This window comes from Lygodium microphyllum, chromosome 3, assembly GCF_053477565.2.
Source record: "Lygodium microphyllum isolate KBCC chromosome 3, Lygodium_microphyllum_v1.1.10, whole genome shotgun sequence".
NCBI classification, from domain to species: Eukaryota; Viridiplantae; Streptophyta; class Polypodiopsida; order Schizaeales; family Lygodiaceae; genus Lygodium; species Lygodium microphyllum.
Genome location: NC_141137.1, coordinates 49,519,484 through 49,547,011, shown reverse-complemented (window position 1 = coordinate 49,547,011; position 27,528 = coordinate 49,519,484).

Here is a 27,528-nt window from a genome sequence, read left to right as displayed (position 1 = left end):
AGATAGTGCATAATAGCAGCATACCAAGATGGGATAGAAGCTGTATCAATTTTAAACATTTTCTCAATATCACTTCCTTCAACCAAAGCCTCTTTCAGCTCCCCAAAATCCACAAGGCATTCCACAATACCCTGCAACCTCGGTGGCTTACTCTTAATCTCATAATCAAACTCTTGCAAAGTGATTAATCACTTTGCCAAATGATCAGGCGGCTGCAGCTTGTTCATAAGCAATCTAAGTCCTTCCGCCTTTGTATAGAACACTACCTTTTCGTAGAGGACGTAGTGCCTGAATTTCTTAGTCCCAAAGACTATCGCAAGACACAACTTCTCCATGTAGGTATAATTGATCTCTGAAATGCCCAATTTTCGACTAGCAAAAGCTATCGGATGATACCATTTATCCTCCCAAATTTGGGGTAAACAGTAGTAGCTGATACTATACATGGTGGCTGCTGAAAATATATAGAACACCTTGCCCCTTTTAGGTGCTTTTAAAACGGGTGCTTTTACTAGCTCCTGTTTCACATCCTCAAAAGCTACCTTACATTGTCGCTCCATTCAAATGAACAGCTAAAGGATAATAAATTTGTTAATGGCAACGTTCTTTCTGCCAGGGCATTGATAAACCTCCAATAATACCCTACTGATGACAGAAAGCTGTGTACCTCTTTTAGAGTACGTGGTGGACTCATAGCGACTATGACCTTGATCTTTTCAGGGTCCGTTGCTATTCCTACTGAACTGACCACATGTCCTAGCAGTAGCCCATAAGGTACTCCAAAGACACTTCCGTGAGTTAAGAGCGATACAAAATTGTCTGCAGCGCTCAAAGCACTTTCTCAAAATAATCAACATCCTTTCCCTTACAGTGGCTGCCCCCAGGTCATCAATAAATACTTTCAACTCATCTGGGGAGATGTCACCAAAGGTATTGTCTATTGTTCGTTGCCATGATCCAGGTGCATTGCATAACCCAAAGGCCATCACATGGTACGCAAAAGTACCAAAGACAGTAATAAAAGTTGTTTTCAACTTGTCCTCTTCTGCAATTGCCATCTGGTTACATCCTGCAAAGCAATCCATGAATGAATATATCTCCCTACCCGCTAATTGATCCAAAATCTGGTCAATAAACGACAATGGGTAGTAATCCTTAACTGTCTGTTTATTCAACTCTCTAAAGTCTACACATAGTCGGATCTGGTTGTTCTTCTTCTTCCTGATAACAACTGGTGAACACCATTCTGTTTGCTGTACAGGGAAGATCAAACCAGCTTTCCTTAACTTCTGTAACTCTTCAAATAGCCCGTCCCTCAATTCAAAAGGCATATGCCTTACTTTCTGACGCATAGGATGACTGCCTTCTTTTACAGGAATAGTATGAACAGCTAGGCTGGGAGGAATGCCTCTCAGCTCATCATAGCTCCAAGCAAAGATATCGCGGAATTCTTGAATCAAGGACACATAGTCCTCCCTTTCTGCTGTTGAACTAAGCATAGATCCTAATTTAATTGGCCGCAAATCATTCGGCGTGCCAAGGTCTAACTCAATCACATCTGCATATCTTATCCTATCTTGCGGTTCTATCGGCTCATTTAGAGTTATCTGATAGATATCCTCTGTAGTGGACCCCTCTTTAGATTCATCGCTGGATGACGTCTCACTACCAGATGGATCATTTGCTGTCTCTAATTCCGTAGAAGATAAAGGAGCTCTCTCACTTTGAGGAGACTCAGGATAACCATCGACTATTACTCAATTAGCACCTCTACCTAGAACCACTCGACCGGCGGGTATATCGACTTGACAGTCTGTTCGTAAGATCCAAGGCCTACCTAGCAAAACTCGATAGCTAGGACGTCCTGCAAATCTGATCACCCTAAAGTCCAAGAAACATTCTACACTTGCAACTGTAACATGGACCTTAGTAACGCAACCTTCTAGTTGTCTTAGGCTATCATCCGCCATTCTCAGAAGGGTGGAGATGTCTTTCTGGATACCTAGACCCAACCTCTCCATCAATTCTGAACTCATGATATTGACAGAGGATCTAGTGTCTACAATGGCATGTTCCACTAATATTCCATCTACATAAGCTGGAACCCTAGGGCAGTTCTTCTCAGCATGGTCAAACCAATCTTCCCCTACTCGTGCTATGCCCAAGGGTTCTACAATATACATGATACGCAGGATCTTCTTAAATTCCTTGCGTACTCCTGGAGATAATTTGATCAATTGCAAGAGATTCACATCTAGTTTGACTTCGCAAAGAGAAATCGCTAAATCAAAGTCATGATAAGTAGCCAAAGCTCTCTTTTCTCGCCAAACCATCCTCTCTTTTGGTCTTTGGACTGGTTTCGGTGCTTCTTTCTTGGCTCTTGCCTTCTTTCTTGGTATCTCCTCATCCTTCTTAGGGTCACCTTTCTTGTTAATCGGCCTTAGCGGTCCCCCTTCTATACTAGGATTTTGGACTTGCGTCCCCTTATCCCCTTGTTTAGGGTTTCCCTCAATCGGTTTTGTATTATCTTTGTCAACCTCTTTAGCCTTTTGGCCTCTTGTCACGGCTCTTAAGTTAGAGGTTTCAGCATCATTAACTCGTACAGCCTCAATAAGCCTGACTCCATTGCCTTGTGGCAACTCTTCTATATTTGTTTTTCCCCTCTGCGATATTTGCCTAGGTGCATCATTCTGTTGCAAGTTATTTCCTTGCGCTCTATGATTCACTGGGCCCGGTTGTTTACTCCCTTGTTGGAGAGAACTAATCTTACTCCAACAGGTAGTAGCTAGATGACCAGACTTCCCACAAATGTCACATTTCACATTTGGACAGTTTCTGGGGAAGTACTGTCCACCACACCATTTACAACTGAATCTAGAGGGTCCACCCTCTTCAGGGCGTCGACTCCCTATAAAATTTTGTTGCTTCTTCAAGAAATTAACGTCGACGGCTATTTGTCGATAATGCTCGGAGATCATATCGGTATAATGCTTCATCACGTCCTTAACTTCGCCAAGGACATTAGATGCACTCGACTCATAGCCGCGATCGTCAACCCGTCGTTCCATCGGCCTAACAATCTGATTTGACATTGGCTGTTGACCCACAGGAACAACATTTGAATTTGAAACTTGGCCTCCAACATTTGATGGAGCCAACTGACTTGCCATAGGCATAGTCACACTGGGAGGGGCTGGCAATAAAGGTACGTTTGAAACCACACTCCCTCTCCCAACAGGGTTAGTCATGGGCATCCCTTCACTTCCATTCATCAATGATGGATTGCCACTAGGTACTAAACCCCCATTAACATTCATTCAAGAGGATTAGGCTGTTTGTAATCGTGCTTCTACTCCCTCTGCCCGCGTAATAGCGGTGTCTATATCTGCTAAGGCCACACTGTTCAATTGTACTTGGATATTAAAGTCCAACCCATGCAAAAAGTATTGCAATTGGGCAGCTGGTGGAATGGGAATGTTAGTTTGCAACTTATGGAATACTTCCTTCAACTTCTTAGCATATGCTTTCACATTCTCGTGAGGATCTTGACGTGTCACATTCAAAACCCGCAACCAATATTGGCCACCTCTTTCAGGGGCATATTCCGCTCGGAAAGCTGCATAGAATTGATCAATGGTGGTTATGGTTCTAGACTCAATGTTGTGATACCAAACCGCAGCCCTTCCTTTTAATGTCATGTTGAAGAACATCATGAGATGTCCCTCGTCCTGGATGTGATAATTGAACATCAATCTCTGAAATTCACATATGTAAAATTCTGCATCCTCTTCCCCTAACCCATTAAAAATGGGCAAGGAAACTCCTAAGGCTGGTAAATCCGGCGTCCCTACAGGAATCACAATAGGCTGTGCCATGGTGACAATCGGATTAGCAATAGGAGTTTGAAATGATGGATTCACACCCCCACTTGAAGTGGGTAAACTTGGTGGGGAAGAGGAAGAACTTATGCTTCCTCCTGCCCCTAATGGAATAGGTGGAGCTGTTAAATGACTAAGACCACCGCTTCGTATACGTACCGGACTACTCCTCTGAGGAGAATAACGGCTTACGATCTCTAACCGCCGTCTAGCCCTCTCAGCACGTTCTGCTTTCTGGATTTGGCTTGATGGTCCTTGTCAGAGGACATAAACCAACTTCCTTTTGGTCCCTAGAAACCCTAGATCCAAAAACCACCACTTATAAGTGGCTCTCGGCAGACGCACCACTGATGGGACCTAAAACGGGCTGGCACTGGCTCATGCACTAGCCGAACCTCTATCATGCGCTCAACAACCCCACGACCTCGCAGCCAGGAGCGTTGATGACACATACATCATACATTGCCTTCCTAAACATCTTGCGTTTGTATCACGTCTCGTAGTCCAACTCTAACCCAATTAACACTCCTCAGAGGGAGTTCCAACACATGACCAAATAGCCCAAAATACAAACATAGGAGGTCCTCTCACGGCTGACTACCGCTACCTCACTGCGACTCTCCTACACCTTGGGGATTGGCCCCTCGATGCATCGCTCAACATAAAACACAATATCGCATATATTTCCACTCAAGGTACCAATTGATCGTATCCAGGAATGTACCATTTTTCTCACTTTCTTTCCCCTAGGACCCACGTTTACCTACAGCTTGGGACAACCTTACTCACTCAACGTTAGTCACGATCTAGAGAATACAGGTGCTATGCATCCAGGAGGTATTGTCTGATACCTTTTATCATTTTATGCTTCATGCAAATTGTGAATGTCCATGTGCTCAAAAAAAGAAAAATCAGCATTGTGCTTAGTGCAAAATCATTCTTTCAATGATTTTTGACTATTGCTCGTATGCGGCGTTGCACGAACCTAGCACCGAGGAGACCTCATGCTATTAGGTTCTTATTTCAAATTAACGATCGATCTATATGATATGCATAGATGAAAAGAATCAGCCTTTTCTTTCTCTTAGCACTTAAACATCACTCTAATTCTCTTTACCCCCTCACCATTTAGATTGTGCATGGTGCATAGGTTTAGGGTAATATTTTTCATGTTTTCATTGTATAAAAAGCCATAAAAACTCACTAAAACATAAAGGTAGGGCTGAACTTAGGCTAAACCTCATACTTCAGACCCCCCATACATACATGAACATGGTTCTTATTTTTCCTTAATTTTCGGCACTCAAAATCCATTTTTCCCTTATTTTTTTTCATTTTTTCTATTTTTCTTGTATTTTTTGTAATATTAAATAACTAAAAATACAAGATGAGTTGTGGGCTGTGGCCTTAAGTTCATTTGTAGCAAAAACACAAATTTAGTTGGTGTGCCTTATTATATTTTTCATTTATATATAAAAAACATCCAATTTTTCCCTATTTCGTGTGTTTTACGGATTTTACACCATTAATTTCAGTCCACAACACCTATGATTTTTTTATTTTCTAAGCATAAACCGATCAAACTCATAGCAAACAACAACATAATGCATAATCATCCCATCGGAACAAGTATTCATGAAGCAAATTGCATAAAACATCAATTTCCTTTGTAAAAATGAAATTACCGTTCTTTGTGGGTTGCGGGTTTTTATTTGCCATGTCTCAGGACTGATTTCTAGCAGCCATTAATGTCCATGACATTCCACAATCAGCAATCTTCATTCCTCTTGAACCACGGAGCAATCCGGTCTTCATTGGACAAGCATCCGTCATCCATTCTTCTTCTTCTTCTTCACCACATGAATCTGCCCTTAGAGGAGAGAGAGGGAGGAGATAGAAAGACTGAAATCAGAGTTCTTCATAGAGATCACCATTGCTTGGGCGAGAGGTGGCGAAACGATCGGCATCTAGAGGGGAAGCAAGGCCTAATGTCTAATCTAGTGGTTGTTCACAGCAAGGAGATGGCATCTCCATGAAGAGGAGCGCAATTTTCGGCCGTTCCTGATGGCGCCATCCCCATGTTTTTTTTCCTCCCAAGAGATGCCACGCTTTTGTGTGGCATAAAATGCCCCAAGGCCCCCAAGGGTCACTTACCATTTGGCCCAAAGTTTGGCCACCTCTTTGTATCTTGTCCGGTTTCTTGGCTCCTTCCCCGTCTGGACTCCGAATTGAGCTCTGAAAAATCCTGGGCGTCCGGCTCGGCATCCCGCATTGGCCGGTAACTCTTGACAACCTGCACGGTAGTCTGAAAAATTATCAAAAATCAACAAGTGTTGCTCGGGCGCCTTTAAAGCACTTTGACGCTTAAAATCGTCCTAGGTCGAGCCGCCGCCTCCGACATTGAATATTTTTCCCTTGATATTCATAATATTTAGCTATTTTTAAACATTTCTCGGCATCAAAATTTCGCTCTCAGAAGATGATAATAAAACTAAGATGCTAGAACCTCTTTTACTTGCATTCGGTTGAAGAAGAGACCTAAACAAAATCAACATCACAAATCAATACAATTAATTATAAACAAAGTCATATTTCATATTTTTAAAGTGGAAAAAATGTACCTTGCTGCTTGGATTCTTTTACTATAACCACCTCCTCCTCGTCTGAGACTTTCAATATTTCTAAGAGCCTTTTGTCGATTTTGAAGTCCTAAAATAGTTTGCTTTCATTGGTAAGATTTTATGTGTTTCTCAAACAAACGAATCCTCTATTGATAACCTTCTAGCTTGTGCAGTAACTTGTTGTTAAGTTTTGATAAAAGATGGTTCTCCAATTTGAGAACATCCTTTTTTGCAACCAAGTTAAGTATAGCCTAGAAACCCATTATAACCATTACCAATGAACCTCAACAATGAAGAGCTATTATACAAATGCGGAGTGTTATTTTTGCTAGGATCTTTGGGATATAGCCTGCCATCTAACCAAAGATCAAGATTCTTCTTTCCTTCAAACCTAAGTATATGTTTCGTAGACTCTGTGATAGTAGTGGGTTTTGTTCTCTTCCTTATTCGTTCTTCATACTCACTATCCAACTCAATTTGAAGATGATAGAAAGACCTTTTACTAGAGCTATAGAGATCATTGGATGATTGATCCATAGCTAAGGATGTGATTAGAAGATTGGATTGAAAAAGTATGAAAATTAGAAACAAGAAGGAAAACGAAGAAGAAACTAGTAAGTATGGGAAAGAAAGAAGAGAGTGAGAATGGAGGGAAGTAATCAAACATCGAATAAAATTCAAATTGAATATTAGTTTTCACTTTAATGAGGATGAGTAAGATCTTCATTATGATAATCTTTGTCACCTTTATGGCGGTCTAGATTTCTAGGTTTGATGTGACCACGAGAATATCATGACAATGACTTATTAACAATTTTTTATATATTTACTTACCAAAATATAAAAGTTTTTAAAAATAAAAAATAATTTTATTTTCTAAAATATTTTCTCTCTCTAGGATCACTTACAGTGCATTTTCGAGACCTCAAAACTCCCATAATGACTTTGATATCATGTCATCAATCACGTGGTGAGGGGATTTAAGCTACTACACCGAACACACACTATACACAAGAGAAACCTCACTCAAGAATATAAGAAGAGAGATGGAGGCCAAAACGTTTTCTTGTAATTGGTTTTTTTTATTTTTTACATAATATAATGTTCGTAAAGTATAGATAAGATACAATATAAAGGAAAGTGGCCTACTCAATCAAATGATACATAATTGACTATACTAATTAATGAGCACTATAACTATACCAACTTTAGGTAGGTGTAACAAACCAAATATAATAAGTGATAAGGTAGTGGCCTTTCTAGAAAATTAAAAATTCACAGCAAACCCAATATGCTAAATAATGAACATTTCTACATGGTTATACCATTGAGTTACTCCCCTACTTTATATTTTATTTAATTTGATATGACGGCACCTCATGTGATCAAGTAGGATTTGGGGTTATGAACGCTACTTCAGTTGCATTTTTCAATCAGAAGGGATCCTCCTAGGTGCCATCCCAAATTTGGATTTTATCCTCTTTGAGTAGTACTCCTACTGTTAATCTTTGTCCCACTTGAGTAGTGCTTCGGCATACTTGAGAGCTTCAAGAACTTGTATGAGTAAAAATCAAATCCTTGTATATATCACTTATCTTTTTAATCCTCTTTTATAGGATGAGGAGCTTTCAATAAGTTGACACACCCCCTCTTTTGTAGGATGATGAGCTTTCAAATACATGGACACACTCCCTCTTTTTCTCTCTCTATCTCTCCTTCTATCTCATATCTATCTCTTTCTCTCTCCCTCTCTCTCCCCCTCTCTCCCTCTCTCTACCTCTCTCTCATGTCTCTCTCTATCTCTTACAACACTCTATCCTTATCTTTCTCTCTCCCTATCAACCTATCCTCTTCCTCTCTCTCCATATATATATATCCCTCTCTCTCTCTCTCTCTCCCTCTCCCTCTCCCTCTCCCTCTATCTTCTTTCTCTCCCTCTCTCTTCTCTCTTGCTATCTTCTTCTTCTTCTTCTTCTTCTTCTTCTCTCTCTCTCTCTCTCTCTCTCTCTCTCTCTCTCTCTCTCTCTCTCTCTCTCTCTCTCTCTCTCTCTCTCTCTCTCTCTCTCTCTCTCTCTCTCTCTCTCTCTCAATTTTGTTGTGTAAGGCCAAAAGCCAAGTGCTAATAGTTAGTACTTTCGAGCTTTTATAGCCTTAGGAAGGGAGCACTACTTCTCCCTTCTTGTAATAATCAAACTTCTCTCTCTTCATTACATTCAAGGGTTAGTTGCATGTTAGGTTTGTAAGGCCATGAGGAAGATCGAATTGTGTGAGTTGAGGGAAGATTGAGTTTGCATGGTGATAGTGGCCTAATTGTGGTGGGACAATAGCATGGAGTGAGGTGGCAGCATTTGATAGGAGCTTGATGGTGGAGGGGTTGATGATGACTAGATGAGCAAGTAAGTTTTTGTTAACATTTAAAAATTAAAATTTAAAAACCTTAAGTTAATTTCCCCTTCCTCAAACCCCTGTTTATGTGGGGTGAGGGGATTATATTACATGCATGGTGATGGGCATCATAAGCACTTTGATTAGAAGAGAGGGGTCAAGAGTATATTTGACTTGGATAAGGTCGACAGGATATCAAATGATGGATCCCAAGAGGAAGAAGGAATATTGGGATGAATTATATGGTCTTACTTGGAGACTATTAGATATGCTCAATGCACCACCCTCATAAGGTGCCACCAAGGATCCATGGTGCTCTAAGTTGTAAGGCCCCCATTATGAGGAGAAGCCATGTATAAGCAATGACAGTGGGTCTTGATGTGTCTATCAAATGAGGTCTATGTGATCAGATGGCAAAAAGATGATCTTTGTGAATCTAGTCTTTGGGTTAGATAGAGTAGTTATGCTGGTAGCAACTTGAGGCACAATGCATTAAGTTGAGGGGTGTGGGAGTTATAAGGGGCTCCCATTTTGGGGTCCAGGGGCCTCAAAAGTGGGTGTTGAGCTAGGGGGTCCTAAGGGGCTAGTGGCCGCCCTCACGAGAGTTCAAGGGTAGTTCCCCTGGCTCAACAATAAAGAAAATATTCCCTGGTCAACTAGGAAAGGTTCATAATATTGTCAAGCATGCCGACTGGACTACCTTTTTGAGCTATAAAAGGAAGACCCCTCTAATGTCATCGTCAATATATCTTCCACCTAGTCAGAGTTCTTCTAGAGCTACCCTTAAGTTCTTTGCTTATCATTTGTTTGGGTCACCATGTAAGCTTCATAGTGAAAGCATACAAGTGGAAAATTGTATTAGTTCATTTGAAATTAAAGTAGTCTCTGTTCTTCTAATATATGTGTTCTCTACTCCTTGCTTAGATTCTATCTGTGTTGTGCCGTTAATTTCTACAGAGACTAGTTAAATCATTCTAATAAAAGAAAGATTCCTTGAAAAAGATTATTTTCACAATTTTTATGGTGTGATTAAAGGAGTGAAATAAATATTCTATAAAATGAATAATTAAGGAAGCTCCCTAAGGTGTGTGTCTTAGATCTTAACTATGCACTATTTTAGGGGACTGGAGCTAAGTTTATATATTATGGATAGAGGGGTTGAGCCCGACTCCCCCTCATATCTCACTCACTTTAAACCAAGTGCAGTGACTAGTCTACCCTTAGTCATGATTGATTACAATGTGATCTTCATAGCTAGCCGCTAGAATATTTTTAGTGACTATTAGATCAATGGGTTACTGCATGTCAATCCTAGTGGGTTGAGGCTGTACTATTTGTTGTGGGGTAGACTCAAAATTCACCTAACCAAAAAATTCCATAAATTATCATGGGTTTGGGTAGATCTTTTCAATATATACTTTCAAGAGACTACCAAACATTACCTTGTGCTTATTAAGCTACAGTTATGCTACAACTAATATCTAAAACTTGAAGGGAGATTACTAACTTATAAGGTGATCTAATAATGGTTACATGTATGATGTTTGCTATATTTATTCTCATATTTGTAGAGAAACCAAAGTGCCATGAGGAAGGGGCCTCTAAGCAAAGTTTGGATCTTGAAAATTGCATTGGCTAATAGGCAAGCAAATCCTAAATGACTAGTATAAGAAAATCATTGCTAGACCTTGTTAAAAATAGTGTTTTCTCTTTTATGTCAATTAGGGTTGGTATAAAAGCTTCTTATTTGTCAAAATATGCACACATGAAGTTCAAGTCATAACTCAATATGTATGTGAGAAAAGAAAATATGCACACTTTAAGTTCAAGTCATAACCCAAAATGTATATGGGAAAAGGAAACATGCCAACAAAAAGGCACGTCATGTTTATGTAAGAAGCCAAGAAGACATATGTTTAAGTGAGAGATTATCAATAATACTTTTTCACACTAGCATAGGTATAAAAGGTGTGAGACATGTAAATTTTGACATCTTTTACAACAATACAATTATTGTCTCTCATCTCACTTGCTTCTACATTACTTTCATAGCTCCCCTCTCTTCTTATTTGTCTTTCTAGTCTTTCTCTCTCTTTGTCACTTATTCTCTCTCCTCTTTTATCTCTCTTCTATTCTTCTTTATCTCACCTCTCAACCCTCTCCTTGTGACAAGTGGTACTTTTAAGAGCTATGTCTTTGATCCATTTTTAAATCCTATCTAAGCTTATTTTCTCCATTTTTCAATCAAAAAATCTATGGACCTTTAGGTACAATGAGTATAGGCATCACAAGGAGCATTTGAGTGACCACTAGTCTTACAAGTTAAGAGGATAGTAGACTTAGAAGCATTAATGAACTCTCAAACCAAAGTTGGAGGCATCATGGATAAAATGTTAGGTCTTACAAAAGATATGTGCCATTTTAGAGGTAAAATGGTAAAAGAATGGGAGAATGGAGTTAGTTTTGATTAAAAGTCCAATTACTTTTTAGGATATGCTTTCTCTATCCACTCTCTTTCAAGATTTTAACTGAATCTTTCATGATGGCTTCCAAGAAACCCTACTTCTTGCTTCTTAGTGATCATATCCTTCCTTCTAACCATGGGGTAATGATTTTATACCTTCTAAGAATTTGGTAGAGCACCATAGTGCCAATAGTGAAACTAAAGGAAGACTCTAAGAGTAGGCCTATAATTTGCGACACCAAAAGTGTTGCCTACACTGATCTTTGCAGAAATCATCAACCATTGGTCCTTTGGTTCTAGCTTCTTCAGGCTTCAAGTAAGCAAATAATATCTGTCTACAAGTGATCTTTAACCTCCTTCTTCATTCCTTTGATTAGGGATCTCTGAAAATCCTAAAAACTAGTAGTAGGGTAGCCATAGCTATAGATATGAAGCTTCAATTTCTTTAACATTTGGCTCTTCTTGACTTCAAAGGCTTCTCTACTATCATTTGGGATTAAGATTGGCTTCAAGATTGAAGACATTGGCAATATTTTAGCACATCAAGTCTCTTGGAGTACATAATGGAGTTATATTTTGGGGCTTTTGCCCCTTAGAGAGATTGAATTTTTGGCATTCAAGTATTCAAGAAGGTTCAAGACATTGATTCTTCAAGGAATTTATCTCCTTCAAATATATATGGGATGAACTCAATGGATTATTGGAGGTATGAACCTTTATGATGGATTTTGGGCAATCTCTTCAACCATTGGACTAAATGTTGATTATAACTAAATCAACTATCTTCTTTAAGCTTAATAGAGGTATTCTACTTGCTTAATCTCTTAAATGTGTCAACATCCACTTGTTCTAAGATTTTTCACTTGTTAATGGGAGATTATTGATTAATTGAATATCTAAATTGATTAGTAAATTAGAGATCATTGTTCCTTTTCATTAATTATAGCCTCTAAATTGAAATTCAACATTCATTTTAGTTCTCTTTCATCATGATTACCATTTACATTGTCTTGATGCATAACTCTAATTTGATTGTGAGATTCTCTTATACCCAAGAAAGAAAGATTGAAAATGGTAAGTACTTGCAATCAATGAGTCCCTGAATTGAATTGATAAGATCCTCAATCAATCTCCATTCCTTGATTCCAATTTTTATATATCAAATCTTGCATATCATTGAAGGATGAAATAAATTTTTGTTATAAATCTCATTCTTATTTGCTTAATTAGAATGCTCCTACCATGTTGATAATCCCACTGAGAAAAAAGGTGGATGTAGAGGGATATAGTGGAACAACAAAGAGGTGACCCTCCCCTACTATTAAAGATCCTAAAGGGGTGCAACCGACCAACCTAGGGGGGAATTTCACCCACCTCTCGGTGATTCAGAGCTCGTATAGGGAGTATACAAGTTTATTATAGGTTTACTACAGGGAATGTGAGCCTACTATACCCTTTATTAATAGAGAACTCGTGCATTCAGGAGTAACAAGCCATTGGACATTGACTTGGCCTAATTTTCAATCATCTATAGGTGTTACATGTTATTCTAGATTGATTACATGTTTTACATAGGATATTTCACTCAAACAATGATTTGGACCATTTTGGAAAAAAAATTATCTAATTACATGTATTACAAAGTAATTCAAATTTTTTCTAGAGCCTATATAGGGTATTGTAGGTTATATTCAGCCTCTATAAGTCTTATATAGTGTACAGTAAGGTTAGGAGATCTTACTTTGAACCTAAGAGAGGTGGATAGACGAAGATATGCTTTTAACAGGTTTGCAAGACTATTCTATATAGCAAGAAAAGAATATTTTAAGAAGATTTTATTTTGATTTTGAAATGAATTTCCATAGCTCATTGTGAAGAGATACTTGTTAGCTTTGTTTTTCATAAATACATTCTTGATTCTAACATTGAAGCAAAAATTTATAGCTATTTCTGTGTCAAGGGGTCTACTAGGACTACACTGTAACATTGAGCACAAATGGCTAGAAACAAGGAAAAGAACAAGCTTGATGAGGATATTTATTAAAAATTAAGGAATCATGTGAAGCAATACCTGAGGTACATCATGATGAAGAAGATTCTCAAGAATATGGTGCATATATTACTCTTAATTCCCTAGACATTTTATCAAACATATGGAATTAGTTTCCAAATTGGATCAAGTGGTTGAACAAATGGTTCGATCCAATATGCAAACCAAGGAAGTCATGGAGCAAATGGCCCAGTCTACTAAGGATTCCTTGGAGAAGTTTGCTTCTTTTACTAGAGATTCTTTGGACAAACTTGGTGCTCAAATATCGATGCTTATGGTAGCAGAAATGGTAGACAAAGAGAGTAAAGATAGAAAGTTCTTTCAACCGTTAAATAGTAATCCTTAGCTAGGTATTATTGGGAAGAAGGGGATAGCATGTAGAACTTATGGGATTGGGAGACTTCTTTTAGGATTTATGAGTCTATTTTGAGCATTCATGGGTCAAATCCTCCTCAAACAACTAGAATTCAATCACTTATTCCTCTCTTTCAAACCCCATTGGTAGTTATATGGATATACTGCCCTAGGTAACTATTGAACAACAAGGATTTGTTGAGAGGAAACTTTGTGATAAGATTGCGTTAACCAAATATAGTGGCCATTCATATCATCGGTTGATTTGGAGGAATGCACTTCAAAGTTAGAGTCCTATTTTAACATTTTCCCCAGGTTAAATGACCAAAAGATCCACTTTGCTACACTTCACCTTGAGGGCTTTGATCATACATGGTAGAGGTACATAAAGAGAAAAAATTAGCAACTAGATAGTTGGGAGGAATTCAGATGGCTCAAGTATTTGTCTCTCCCATTAAGAAAGAAAAGTTTGCTAGAGGATGGTTTCACTTGAATCAAAGAAGCCTATCAATTAGAGAGTATAAAAATTAGTTTTTGAATCTTACCATATATGTAGAGAGTGTGAGCAATGAAGCAAAGTTGCATAGACCATCATATTAGAGAATTTGGAAAATTTTCAAGTCCTAATTTCAAATAAGTGATAAATATTTGACCACATGACTAAATCTTAATCCATATTTGAAAATGGAATTTGGAAAGGTAGCTTATATAGCATTTAGGGTAGACTCCACCTTTAAGTAAGACAACAAGATTTGACCGTGTGGTAAAATAATAAAGTTATTGGGGGTTCCCAAAGTGCATGAAAATTCCCAAATTCCCTAATATAGTCTTGTAAGTATATCTATGTTTTGGAGCTTAATTTGTTAGCTGAGGCACACTATTTTAAGTTATGGAGTCAGTAGAGAGGTATGCTTGTGAGTATAGGAAGGATATTCCCATGTAGGCTTCTTTTGGATAGCAAAAGTTTGTTGCTAGATAGGGCAACTTTTGTAGCAATTATGGAGGATCCAATACTTCATTTAGTAGTTCCAAAGTCCCTGCATACCCTACTTTCAATGCTTTAAGACAAGAAAGTGCTTCGAACTTAGCAATCAACCATAAAATAGAGCCTAAGCAAGGTGACAATAGACCTTAAAATAATTTAGCAAACAATGGCAAGTTTATACCTATGGATATTTCTAAGGAATGAAAATAAAAGGGTCTATGTTTCAAATGTGCTAAAAAATATATAATTGATCAAGCATCCAAGTACACTTACAAGAATGCCAAGGCTAAGGATTACAACATGATAGCACTTGAGGATGCGGATGATGAGGTTACTGATGAAGAACCAACAATGAGTGCACAAGCTGAATTTAAAGAGCATGATGAGGACCTTGGTCCCTATCAATCTTATGAGGTTGTAGATGGATTTCCATTTGACATAGTTTTGTGAATAAGTCAGTTGTGGATAGGTTATATATTTTTCCCACTGGTTTACAATAGCGCATAAGAATACAAGTAGCTTGGAAAACTCAATTGTACCCACATGTTTCATATAGTTAGCTAAAAATTATGAGGAACATGTAAACCTAATTACTTTGGAAATGGGTCCCATAGATATTGTGCTTGGGTGTGATTGGCTAATGACTTTAGGGAATATTAATATGGATTTCAAGTAATTGTATATAGAGTTTTTCATTGATGGATAGCTTATCTACCTACAAAGAATCCCTAGTAAATATGATTTTTACCTTATCACCATTAAGAAACTCAAGAAGGAGTATAAATTATGCTCTCATGTTTTTGTTTTACACCTAAATTAAAAGGTTGGAGATCAATCTAAGAATTTCGCTGAGCAAGTACAAGGATTTGTTTGAAGTGCTTACTTCATTACCTCCTAAGAGAGCAATGGATCACCCTATAGATTTGGAGCCACATTCAAAGCTAGTCAATAAGTCACTCTATAGATTGTCTAAATGTGAGCATGAAGAAGTAGCCAAGAAAATTGAGGAGCATGAAGAAGTAGCCAAGAAAATCGAGGATATTTTATAGATGGGGTTCATTGAGCTTGGTTCTTCACCTTACGCATATTTGGTATGAAGAAAGATGGATCCTTCAGGATGACGTACATTGACTACAGGGATCTAAACAAGATCATAGTGAAGAATAGGAATTCCTAGAGTTGATGATTTACTTGATAAGCTCAAGGGGGCTAGGTTCTTTACCAAAATTGACTTAAGATCCAGCTATCATTAGATCTATATGTGAGAGGATGATGAACCACCTTTTGGACTGATCGTGGGTACCATTTCTTGATGATGCCATTTGGGATTACTAATTCTCTAGCTACCTTCCACATTCTAATGAATAAGATTTTGCAATATTTTCTCTTTCAGTTTGTCCTTGTTTTCTTTGATGACATATGGATTTACATCAAGATACTACAAGACTCCTTGTCACATATGAGAAATATTTTTTATATATTGAGGCATTATAGACTCTTTGCTAAGGAGAAGTGTTGTTTTATATAGATAAAGATAGAGTACTTGGGAAAAAAATTTAGTGAGAAAGGGGTACATGTTGATCCTAAGAAGGTACAGTGTGTTAGAGATTGGCCAACAACTACCACCACTACTTAGAGAATTTCTTAACCTATCGTCATTCTACCGCAGATTCATTAAGCATTATGAAGTTGTAGCAGATCCTTTGACTGATAGGTTGAAGAAAGAAGCTTTCTTTTGGGATGCACTTGCAGATAATAACTTCAATCTGTTAAAAAAATTCCTTACTTTTTCTCCTATTTTAGTATGCATGGATTTCTCTAAAGAGTTTAGCATACAGTGTGATACCAGTGACCATGGCATAGGTGCTATTTTGCTACAAAAGCATGGAGCTATTTCCCTTGAAAGTCATAAGCTTTGAATGCCTATGACCAAGAGATATTGACTATTTGACATGCGATAAAGAAGCGGTATCATTATTTGTATGGTAACTAGTTTAGAGTTCAAAGTGATCACAAGGTCCTAAATTATTTTCTTACTCAGTCAAATCTCAGTCCTAAGTAGCATGGATGGGTAGCTACTTTACAAAACTATGATTTTGACATCACTCATACAAGGGGAAAGCACAATGTGGTAGCTAATTCTCTTTCTAGAATGTGGACATGTCAAGCTTTCAGCTATGACGATTGAGTTACATAGTGACTAGATTGAGGAGTTATAGGAGACTAATATTTTGGACAATGAGATCAACCATGTATTTTAGACATTATTGCAAGGTGCCACAAAATAAAACTCACATTATTAGCTTTAAAATGATATAATTTAGCTTAGTGGTAAGATTTTTATTCCCTCTACTTCTTCTTTCAAGCTGAAAATTAATGAATTGCATTCTTCACCTATAAAGAAATATTTTGGAGTATTTAAGCCCTATGATAAGATCAACAGAAATTTCCATTGGAAAGGATTATGGAGATATGTTAAGGATCATATCATAAAGTGTATGCCTTGTCAGTAGAACAAGGATAGCACCCATAAGCTAGGTGGTTTGTCATAGCCCCAGGGGGTCCACTAGGGTTTACCATATGGTACCATGTGAGTGTAAGGGAGGGGGGTTATTTAAGGGAAGGAAGGTACATTTTATAAGGTAAGGTCCCATAAATAGGGGGTAGATAAGGGGTATTTTCATATATTTCTTGCACGTAGGTGACATCTCCTTATTACTACTAGTGAATCCCTCGTGGTCACAGCACAATCATTGCCTATCCCTAACGGGTAAATGGATACATATTACAATGGATTTCATTACGGATTACCTACTACCCAAAAGGGATGGAATAGACTTTATGTATAGTGGATAGACTCACCAACACAGTGCATTTTATTCTCACCAAGTCCCAATTGATAGCTTCACAAGTGCCTAGTTAGTTCATGGAGCAGGTCATTAGAGTCCACGGATTATTATAGGTGATTGTGCATGATAGGGATACCAAATTATGAGAAACTTTCGACGGGTGGTATTCAACTCCACATGTACTAATTGGCTTCTTCTATAGCCTATGATCCACAAAGAGTGATGGCCAAATACAGAGGCTAAATAAGTGGTTGTAGATTTATCTTTGCTATTTTTATTATGATGTGCAACATGCATGGGATTCATGGTTGCATTTGGCTAAGTTTACTTATAATAACTCCACTCATACTAGTATTGGAGTTTCATTCTTTGAGGCTATGTATGGTTACAAGGTGCCCCTATCCACAATCATTTTCAATGATAGGATTAACTCTCATGGGAAAGAAGAATTGGAAAGAATGCAGAACCTTCTTCAATAATGTAAGATGAATTTTAGAAAATCTCAAGATCAAATGAAGATGTATGCTAATGAGAAGAGGCAACCTTTGGAGTTCCAAGAGGAAGAGTTGGTTTTGTTGCAAGTACATGTCTCATTCTCATCTCATTACTCTACCTTGAAGGATGGATCTAGCAATAAACTTTCTCACATGTTCTACAAACCCTAGAGAATCTTGAAGCATATTGGAGACCTTGCGTATAGATTGAAACTTCCCTCTTCCACTAAGATTCATAATGTATTTCATGTTAGTTAGCTCAAATCCTTTTATGGTACTTAGGTGGAACGAGTTGATGAGCTACCTCCTATGGATGAAGAAGGTCTTATTTAGTAAATCCTTGAGAAGATCATAGGTTAGCGTGAAAAGACAATTTGATGTTACTCTATCATTGAGTATTTGATCGAGTGAAAAGGTTTACCATTTGAGGAAGCTTCTTGGAGGCCAGATTCTATTTTGGATGAGTTTTCCTATCTACAAGATGCATTAGTGATGGCTGAGGCATATTCAACAAGGGAGCCAGTTTTTGTATAAGCAGGTCTAGACAACAATTAGCTTTAAAGTAGGTTTTACTTTGTCTATTTTTTTAGAAATATGGCACCTACATAGGGTCAAATTACTTTTTATTAGCAACATTTTAATATGTGGCACATCCTATTTTGATACTTCTATCCAAAGATAAAGTATTTTTTATTTAGTAGGGCTTGTTTTATAGCAAGCAATCTATTCATTATAGAGTTTGTTTCTTGAATATCTAAAGTCTCCAATTTCTTTTGAAGACATCTAGATTATGTATATTGTAGAGACTTTCCTTTATGTCTTCATTTCAATCAACATGTAATAAAGTAAAATAATAGCTTAGCCAATATTTAGCCTTAGGTCTAGGGCTAGATATAAAAGCTAACTTGTAACTTGCCAAGCATCTTTTTCCAATTCTAAAACATTTCTTATTTGAGATTTCTACCTCCCACCATCCATTGAGGGTGCAAACTCTTTGGTGGCTAGTATGGCATTGGGGTGGATACCATGCCCCTCTATAGCATGTGGAAGATATCATGCTACAGCCCCTCATAGATGATTCTCAACCATTGTATCAATTGGTAACATGATTTATGGTAGCCTAGCAACCTTAACTATGGATTTCTTGGCATTATGTGTAATTATTATATTTTTAATATTTTAGTTTGATGTAAGAATTAGCTTCTTTACAATGGTATCTAATCCTTGAATTTTATTCTTAGTTAGGTCATTTTCAAGTCTAGATTTGGTTATTATCAACACCATCTAGGGTAATTGGAGTTCAAGATTTGGTTACAGGACTTGGTAGAGTTCAAACTGTGACTAGTCAAGGTATCTTGTAGTTAGTTTTGACTAATTTTGGAGCTATTGGAGAATATCTAAAGAAAAAATGGCAAGTTCTTGGATATTTTAGCAGTTCGTGGTAAAAAAGGCCCATTTTGAAGGTTCTTGGTATAGGTAGGATTAATAAAGATTAGGAAAATCTTAAAAAAGTTTACTTTTTGCTAATCAAGAGTTACCTCTCTTTCTCTCAAGCTTTCCCACAAGCTTCAATGGAGGTAACTTCTTCAATCTTCCTCTCCCTTCAATTTTGAGCTTCAAGGATGACATAGGCTTCTTCCTTAGCATGATTGCTATCCATAGAGTACCGGTTTTCCTTGGCTCCAAGCTTGATGATAACATGGACATTAGGAGGCGTCAACTTGATTTGTATTGATTTTTCAGCAAGCCATATTAGTATTCTAGCAAACCATGGCAACTATAGCTTCTATTGTGCTTAAGTCAAGCCCATTACTCTCTCATAAAGAGCTATTGGTTGTTATATTCAAGCTCCTTCTCTTCTCTGTTCTTGAGACTTTAAAGCTTCATGGTAACCCTAGCCATAGCAGATTTAGGACAACAAGGAAATTCTAATAATTTCTTGAAGATTTAAGAGGGCTTTCGTACTACTTGGCTTCAAGAAGGAGAAGACAAGCATCTGCATTCATCATTGACCTAGCATTGGAGTTTCTTAGTATTATGTATATTTCTTGTATTTTTAGTATTTTAGTTTGCAATGGAAATTAGCTTCTTTACATTTAGGAATACAAAGAAAATATCAATATCACCAACTTCAAGGGGGAGATAATGGGATGAGTGGATAAAAAACTTGAGATGTATTTCACTTTCTATCCTCAAAGTGATGAAGTAAAAATTTATTTTGTGGCTCTTCACCTTGAAGGTTATGCTCACACTTGATAGTGATATATGTGAAAGGTTGGCCAACACTTTTCTATATGGGAAGACCTTCACCAAAATAGATCTTTGTTCAGGTTACCATAAAATTCAAATGAAGGAAGGAGATGAGTTCAAAATAGCATTTAGGACTAAAAGGGGATTATATTACTTCTTCATTATGCCATTTGGGTTTTCTAATGCAACGGTGTCACAGCACGTAGGGTTGAAGGTCACCACATGGGTTTGACAAGAAAACTAGATAAGATAGATAGAGATGTGTCTTCAAGAGATAAGTAGATTACGGTGAATGTTTGAAGGTTCAAGAGGTACTTCACGATTGATCATAGGGGTTTGAGAGAGAAGAGTGTATGGGGGTTCAAGAGCTTAGACTTCGGAGATAGTAGAGATAAGAGAATGGTTGAAGGTTTCAAGCCAAGTTCTTGGATATGTTGATAGAGCTTCCAACTGCATGTTCTTAGCAAAGATCACAACAGTATTATCTCAAATCAAGCTTGTTTTCTTGACTGTAAGAGAAATCACAAATTATAAGATCAAGTACAGTATGCTGTCATGTATCATAAACAACTCTGCATCCCATCATTCATGCATGATGCCATAACATGAAACAACATTGCATGATTACATTCAATGTAGTTTGTTAGGGACAAAAGCTTATAAGTCAATTACAAGGCTCATAGGGCAAAGAGACTTGCTTCAAGAGAGCTTCAAATTGAGTTCCTGATAAGGTTAAGATACTCCAACCAAGAAATACAAGAAAAATATCCTCTTAATTCAACTCAAAGCATCTATGAATGATCTACAAACATTGCCCTGCCATAGGGGCACATAATACTTGCATATTTTGACAAGATGTCTTCTGTAGAGTAAGAAATGAATGAAAAGAAAAATTTTATATCTAATTCTATGAATATGGCTAAAGATATCAGCCCCAAATCAGCCCAAATATCTTTAGGAATCCACCTCTGATAATAGCATAAACTTCTCTTAACACGGTGTTGGTGCGATTGGTGTCGAGAGTCCACCATGGAGGTAGGAAATAGTAGGGTGAAGGTAGATTCATGGAGAGGAGTAGACGGAAGATAAGGGGTTTGAAGAAATTGAAGATGTAGAAGAATAATCCCAAAAAGAATTAGAAAATGTAGAAGAATACTAACAGAGATGAAGCGTGTCAGTTTCTTTCAACATTATGAGAAGATATAACTCTAATATACAAAAACATGTATAAAATAATACCTTCCTCTATACTGCTTAGATCACCAATCTGATACCTCCATTGGCTCCAAAAGGGGGGTAAAATACCAGCACACCTGATTAGAATTCTGCAAGATCACTCCATCTCCCCCTTCGGAGTACTATTCACTGCCTGAAAACAGCGAACCCGCGTCATGCGATTTTGCCAATCTCTCTTTTTACATAAAATCCTCTCAATTTGGCTGAAAGCTACATCTTTCTTTTACATGTCATCCTAATCTAGAATTTTTCTATAGTTTTATGTATTTTTACAATATATAATATTTAAAATATCAAAAATTGGATAAAACTTGTCCAAAAATCTAATATTTTTAAACCATGGACACTAACACTAATGTCTAAAATGGCATTGGCTCTCTAAATCAATAAGAAAGACACATTCTAGATTTTTTTACATGGTGTGCATGTAGCAGCACGACATCCACCCCCTCCTAACATGCACATCCTCTGGCATGTGCCAAAGTCTTACGGATCTGCAGTGTCAGAAGAAGTATCTTCTGCCTCTTCTTCTTCCTCTATGTCTTCATGCTCTTGAATTATATCCAAGTCTTCTAACTCATATGGTGAAATTTCTCTTCATTTGAAGAGCTTGATTCTTTTTCAAGCTATGGGTATCTTCATGGTTGTTCCATCCAATTTAGCCAATGAATATGTGGCATTGTCATGAATGACCTTTACCACATACGGGCCAAACCAACACTTTACCATCTTTCTAGAAGCATTGTATTGATTGTCTAGGCTATTGTCATAGATAAGCACCCAATCATTTTCTTGAATTGCTCTTGACCGAAGTCGATGCCATTTATCAAATCTTATTTTGTTCTTTAGTCTTGCTATCTTTAGCTTCTCAATAGCTGCTTGAACATCTTCAGGCCTTCTTTATAGCTGCCATATGCACAAAGTTAGCAACTCTTCTCTATTGGCGCCTTCCTCCCAAGGTAGAAGACTCCATGTGAGAATAGATTCTTCAATTGGCATAATTGGTTGTTGTCCATGCATAAGTTCAGCTGGCATATAGCCAGTCACTGAACTATGAGTAGTCCGATCAGCCCATAATACAAAAGGTAGCATTTTAGGCCATTCTTTGATCTTTCCTCTACAAGACTTTGCTAGGGATTTGAGAATAGGCTGGTGCCCTCTCTCACTTTTCCCATTTCCTTCAGGGTTGTAGGCTGATTTTAAAGCCAACTTAATACCCAATTGAGCAAAGTAGTTGCATGTCTCATCAGCATCCAACTCTCCTTTATTTACAGTTACTTTACCCACACAACCATATCTACAAAACACTTCTTCAAGAAAAAAATGACAAACAGCTTGAGTAGTCTTGGTTGTTAATGCTTTGCCTTCAACTTGATTGGTTAGATCCTCTCTTGCAATCACTAAATACCGCATATTCCATATCCCTGTAGGTATGGTTACAAGATCAATAACCCATCTATAATGTATAGACATCGATTGTAACCCATCTCAATGCTTGACCATAGAATACATCTGACACACATAACATGTTTCAAAAAAATGTACTATGTCCTGATACATGTTTTGCCACCAATATTTTTCTTTGACTTTACTAAAGGTTCCCCATATGCCTCTATGGCCAGCCCATAGGCTTTCATGAAATTCCTTCATTACCTGTTGTTGCAATCTTTTGTTACCTAAAACTCGGACAGGCGCTCCGTTCTTCTTCTTTGCATGCTTCCATAGATGCTCTTATTTAAGAAAAAAGCCATAAGCTTTCCTCTTAATATGCTTGAACTCTTCATCAATCCAAGACTCCTCCTTCTTCATTGTGCTCAAATATTGGCCAATCTTGAGCAAATCTTCTTCATAATCTTCTTCAAGGAAATAAACTAGATCTCGTGTAATGCAATGAGCATGCTGTCTTCTAGTTGACCACCCTTCTTCCATAGATAAATCTTTGATCTTTGTTGCTATATGATGATTTACAATAGTACATTTTCTTGTTCTTACTGTACTTAATGCTATATCCTTAAAAAGATCAACTTCACCTGCAAGATTCAGCTTTGGGTTTGTATATGCAACAACTGAAAATGTACATTCAGCAGCCATGGAATGAAATTCAACAAGTATAGATTCTTCAGCTTCATCTTCTTCCATAAGCTCTTCTTCACTATCATATCTTGCACGTGATAGCATGTCAGCAACTAGATTCGCCTTTCCTGCAATATGCTTTAATTCGGGGTTGAGAGATTTAATATATGTAATCCATCTTAGCATAGCAATGTCGGGCGTAGAGTAATTGGCAATCATTCCCAAGAGTGGAAGATAATCAATTTCTACCACTACGGAAGCACCTATAAAGTATTCACAATCACACTTTAATGCTACTACAACTCCCCACAATTCCCTTTTTACTTTTGCATACCTCCTTTGACGTTCATTGAGAACCTTTTCTTCAAAACAAATCCCATACCTATTACCTTCAAGGTCTTCTTGGCCAACATCCCATCCTATCCCAATGGGACTTGTATCCACAATAAGGATGATAGGTTGACCATTTGAATAATCAGCCCTTTTGAGAGTGGGGGCTAAAATTAACAACTTCTTTAGTTTGCGTACAGTGAGAGTATGCTCTTTCGCCCAAGAGAATCTTTGGCCTTTTCTTAGTAATTGATAAATATTTTCAGTGCCATGAGCAAAATGTGGTATCCATATGAGATAGAATACACATGCACCAGGAAATCTTCTCACCTCTGTGATATCTATGTATTTTTCTTGCATTTTACTGATGGCATCTATCTTGATTGGTGAAGGTTTACATCCATAGGGGCCACACAGATGTCTAACCACTAGGACTTCTTCTGCTCCAAAAATCGACTTAGCTCCAGAAAGGGTAAGATGTACCTCTTCTAGCCTTGTCAAAATCCTGTCACAATCATGAATATGGTTAACTACAAATGTCTTGGAGCCATCTTCATCAAGCTCCTTATTCTTTTTATTGACTTCACATCCCTTGATAGGTACATCATCAAGAAATGGAAGAGTAAGTTGTGGAATAAAGTCCATTAAGACTTTGTGCATGGCATTCATCATATGGGCTATGGAGTTTGTTGCACCTTGTGGTAGAGTGCACATGTGAATCAATCCAAGAGGTATCTTCATTGTGGTAATGTCTAGGCTTTCTAATGTGAAAAAGCTTCAGCAAACTCGTCAACAATTGGACCTAAACCAACATTTCAGATTGTGACACGATTAACAGACTGTAGATCTTGAATGAATCGTAAATATCCATTTTTCTTGGGCATGGTAAACCATCGGTTTGAGTAAGGTGCTGAAGAAGGTTCTAAAATCTTCATTCTAATCTTCTCATTTAGAAGTTCTAGTAATTTGGGCAAAGGCACCCTTGGAACAGGAATAGGCTTGAGATTCCAAGACACATGTGGGACCGTAAAAATGACCATAGGAGCCACAATATTTGAATCCACACAGCCTATTTCACTTGGTTGAAATGCAAAATCTTTTCCATGTTTCATTAGCATTTTCATAAAAGAGTGTTTTTCAATTGGCGAAAGGAAAGAATTTTCACCTATTTTGAGCTCTTTTATACTTTTAGATGTGAACTTGTGACCAATGTTGGAAGGATCACAAAGAATTGGCTAATTTGCTGCCCTATTAGCCAGTCCTTCACTTTCAGGAGGCAGTGGGACTGCCATAGGCTTGACTTTCTTATCCACCATCTTGTATTTTGTCTCCACTTGCGCTTTGGTTTGCTAAGTAAACCAATGTCTTCCTGCACAACAAATTCTTGAATTGTTTGATAAAAATCCAATGTACATACTTCTATGGACTAATTTTTAGCCTGATTTTCTGTATGAGCAGCTGCATATATTTTAGCCAATGTGTCATTAGTAATTAGTCCAAAAAAAAACCCAAAATATCTTCATTTTCAGCCATCATGTCATAAGTTTTTAGCTCCCTTTTTACATGACATAAATATTTTCTTTTAGCTTTAGTCATGACTAGAAGAGCCTTATAACAATCCATACTATTGGTTATACATACATACAGATTTGCTAGAGACATAGTTTTTGTAGCATAAGGAGGTTCAATCTTTTTACATGACACACTGCCATAGCCTCCTTTTATAGTAGTGCAACCCAAAAACCCTTAAATTCTTGGGCATTAGGAGGCACATGATAATCACGTAGTCAATCTCTATTTCAATGATGGTTAACACACACAGTAAGAAATTGGAAAACTCATTCATTATCCTTGCTTCGGATTCAAGCATAGGAAGAACCATCATCAGGAGCTTTTGTTTCCAAGCGGGCTTCAAAAATGTAAGATTGCTCAAGAATGATAGGGTAACTACAAGAGTCTTGAATAGAAAAAGTGAAAATTGTCTTTTATGTCTCCTATAGTTACTTGCACATTAGGATATGCATCATATAACTCTCCAGAAGAGTTGTTTGCAGCTCTCATTTGCTAACCTGGATCAACATCTATGGGCCATCTACCACTTTCATAGAGAATCCTTGCCATGATGTTTATCTTCGAGCCATGGTCTAAGAGTGCAATACATGGTGTTTCTTTTTCTCCAATTTTGACGAATGTCTTCATTGTTGCTCTTGCCCAATGTGCATGGGAGTATGACTACTTGGAATGAACCGAGCCTCTTCCTCCTCATGCATGTGATGTGGACGGCCTTCTTTTTGGGAGGTGGGTTGTCCAACTGGTTTGAACTAGTCGACCATTATATTTTTAGCTTTCACTTCTTTAATTTTTGCATTCATGCTTTCTTTATCTTCAGCTTCAATTGATGCAATTAATTCTTTAACTGCTTCAAGATGAATTCCTTGTGAAGTTAGCTTCTCTTCATCCTATACAAAAACTCGAAGATCTTGCAAAAAAGCATTCACTGTTTCTTCAGCTTCATCACCAACGTATTGTCTTTTCCTTTTGATTACATTAATAATTACATCATGGAATTCACGTTTTGCAATTCCAAGAATTTTGCCTAAGGCGAATTTAATTTTTCTTCCCAGAATTCATTCTTCTAGGAATCGTTTGAGATCGGTTGTAGATTCTATGTCAGATTGCAATTTGTAGCCTGGTTGCTTGCCTTTTTTCTTTCCTTCTGTCTTCTTTGTTTGTGGTGCATCTTCCATCTCTTGATCTGGGGTTATATTTTCAACAAGCTTTGGTTGTTCAGGCGTTCTTCTAGTTACCCGTTTCAAAGGGCCAGAAGAGGAAGGCCCTGCTTCATCTTTTCTTCTTCTCTTTTCTTCAATCAAGACTTCTTTATGATTGTCATTAGCCAAATATGCAAAGGCAGAAAAAGAATCTATAGGTTCTTTCCAACCAGTTATTCCTCGAATGCACTGACTGGCATTAGCTAAATCTTCTTTGGCAGTTTTACCACATTCCATTTGATATAGTGCCTATATCCATACTTTAGATTGCACATTAGCTTTACATGCTTTCAAATTTGATTTAGTTGGCTCAATTTGTTCCCCATAGGTAGTTGCATCAATTGTTGTGTAGGCATTCTTTACACCTAAATCTTCTAATCTTTTCTTCATTTCACCATTGCCAAAATCTGGTTCTAGTGGAAGAATAGTTCAGTTGCATGAATTTTTTTGTCCTTCCAAAAGACGAGCTTCTGTGCTTCAGCCTCATGGAAGGCAAAACACTCCCTCTTGTCATGTTGTTGCCTATCATACCAAATACGTTGCCTTTTAAAGACTTCTCTCATGGGTTTTTGAGTTGATGATCGTCCTCATTCTTCAACTTTGACATCTAGCTTCTCCACCTTGGAATTGATTTCTGTAAGATTCAGATGAAGGTCATGCATGCTTTTAATGAGTTCATCCATGACATTATTTTTAGAAGGAACAGAAGAAGAAAGAGTTGGTTGACTAGTCAAAGGAATAAGGGATTTTGAAGGTGGAACAAGCTCCATCAATGGAGTTGTTGAAGT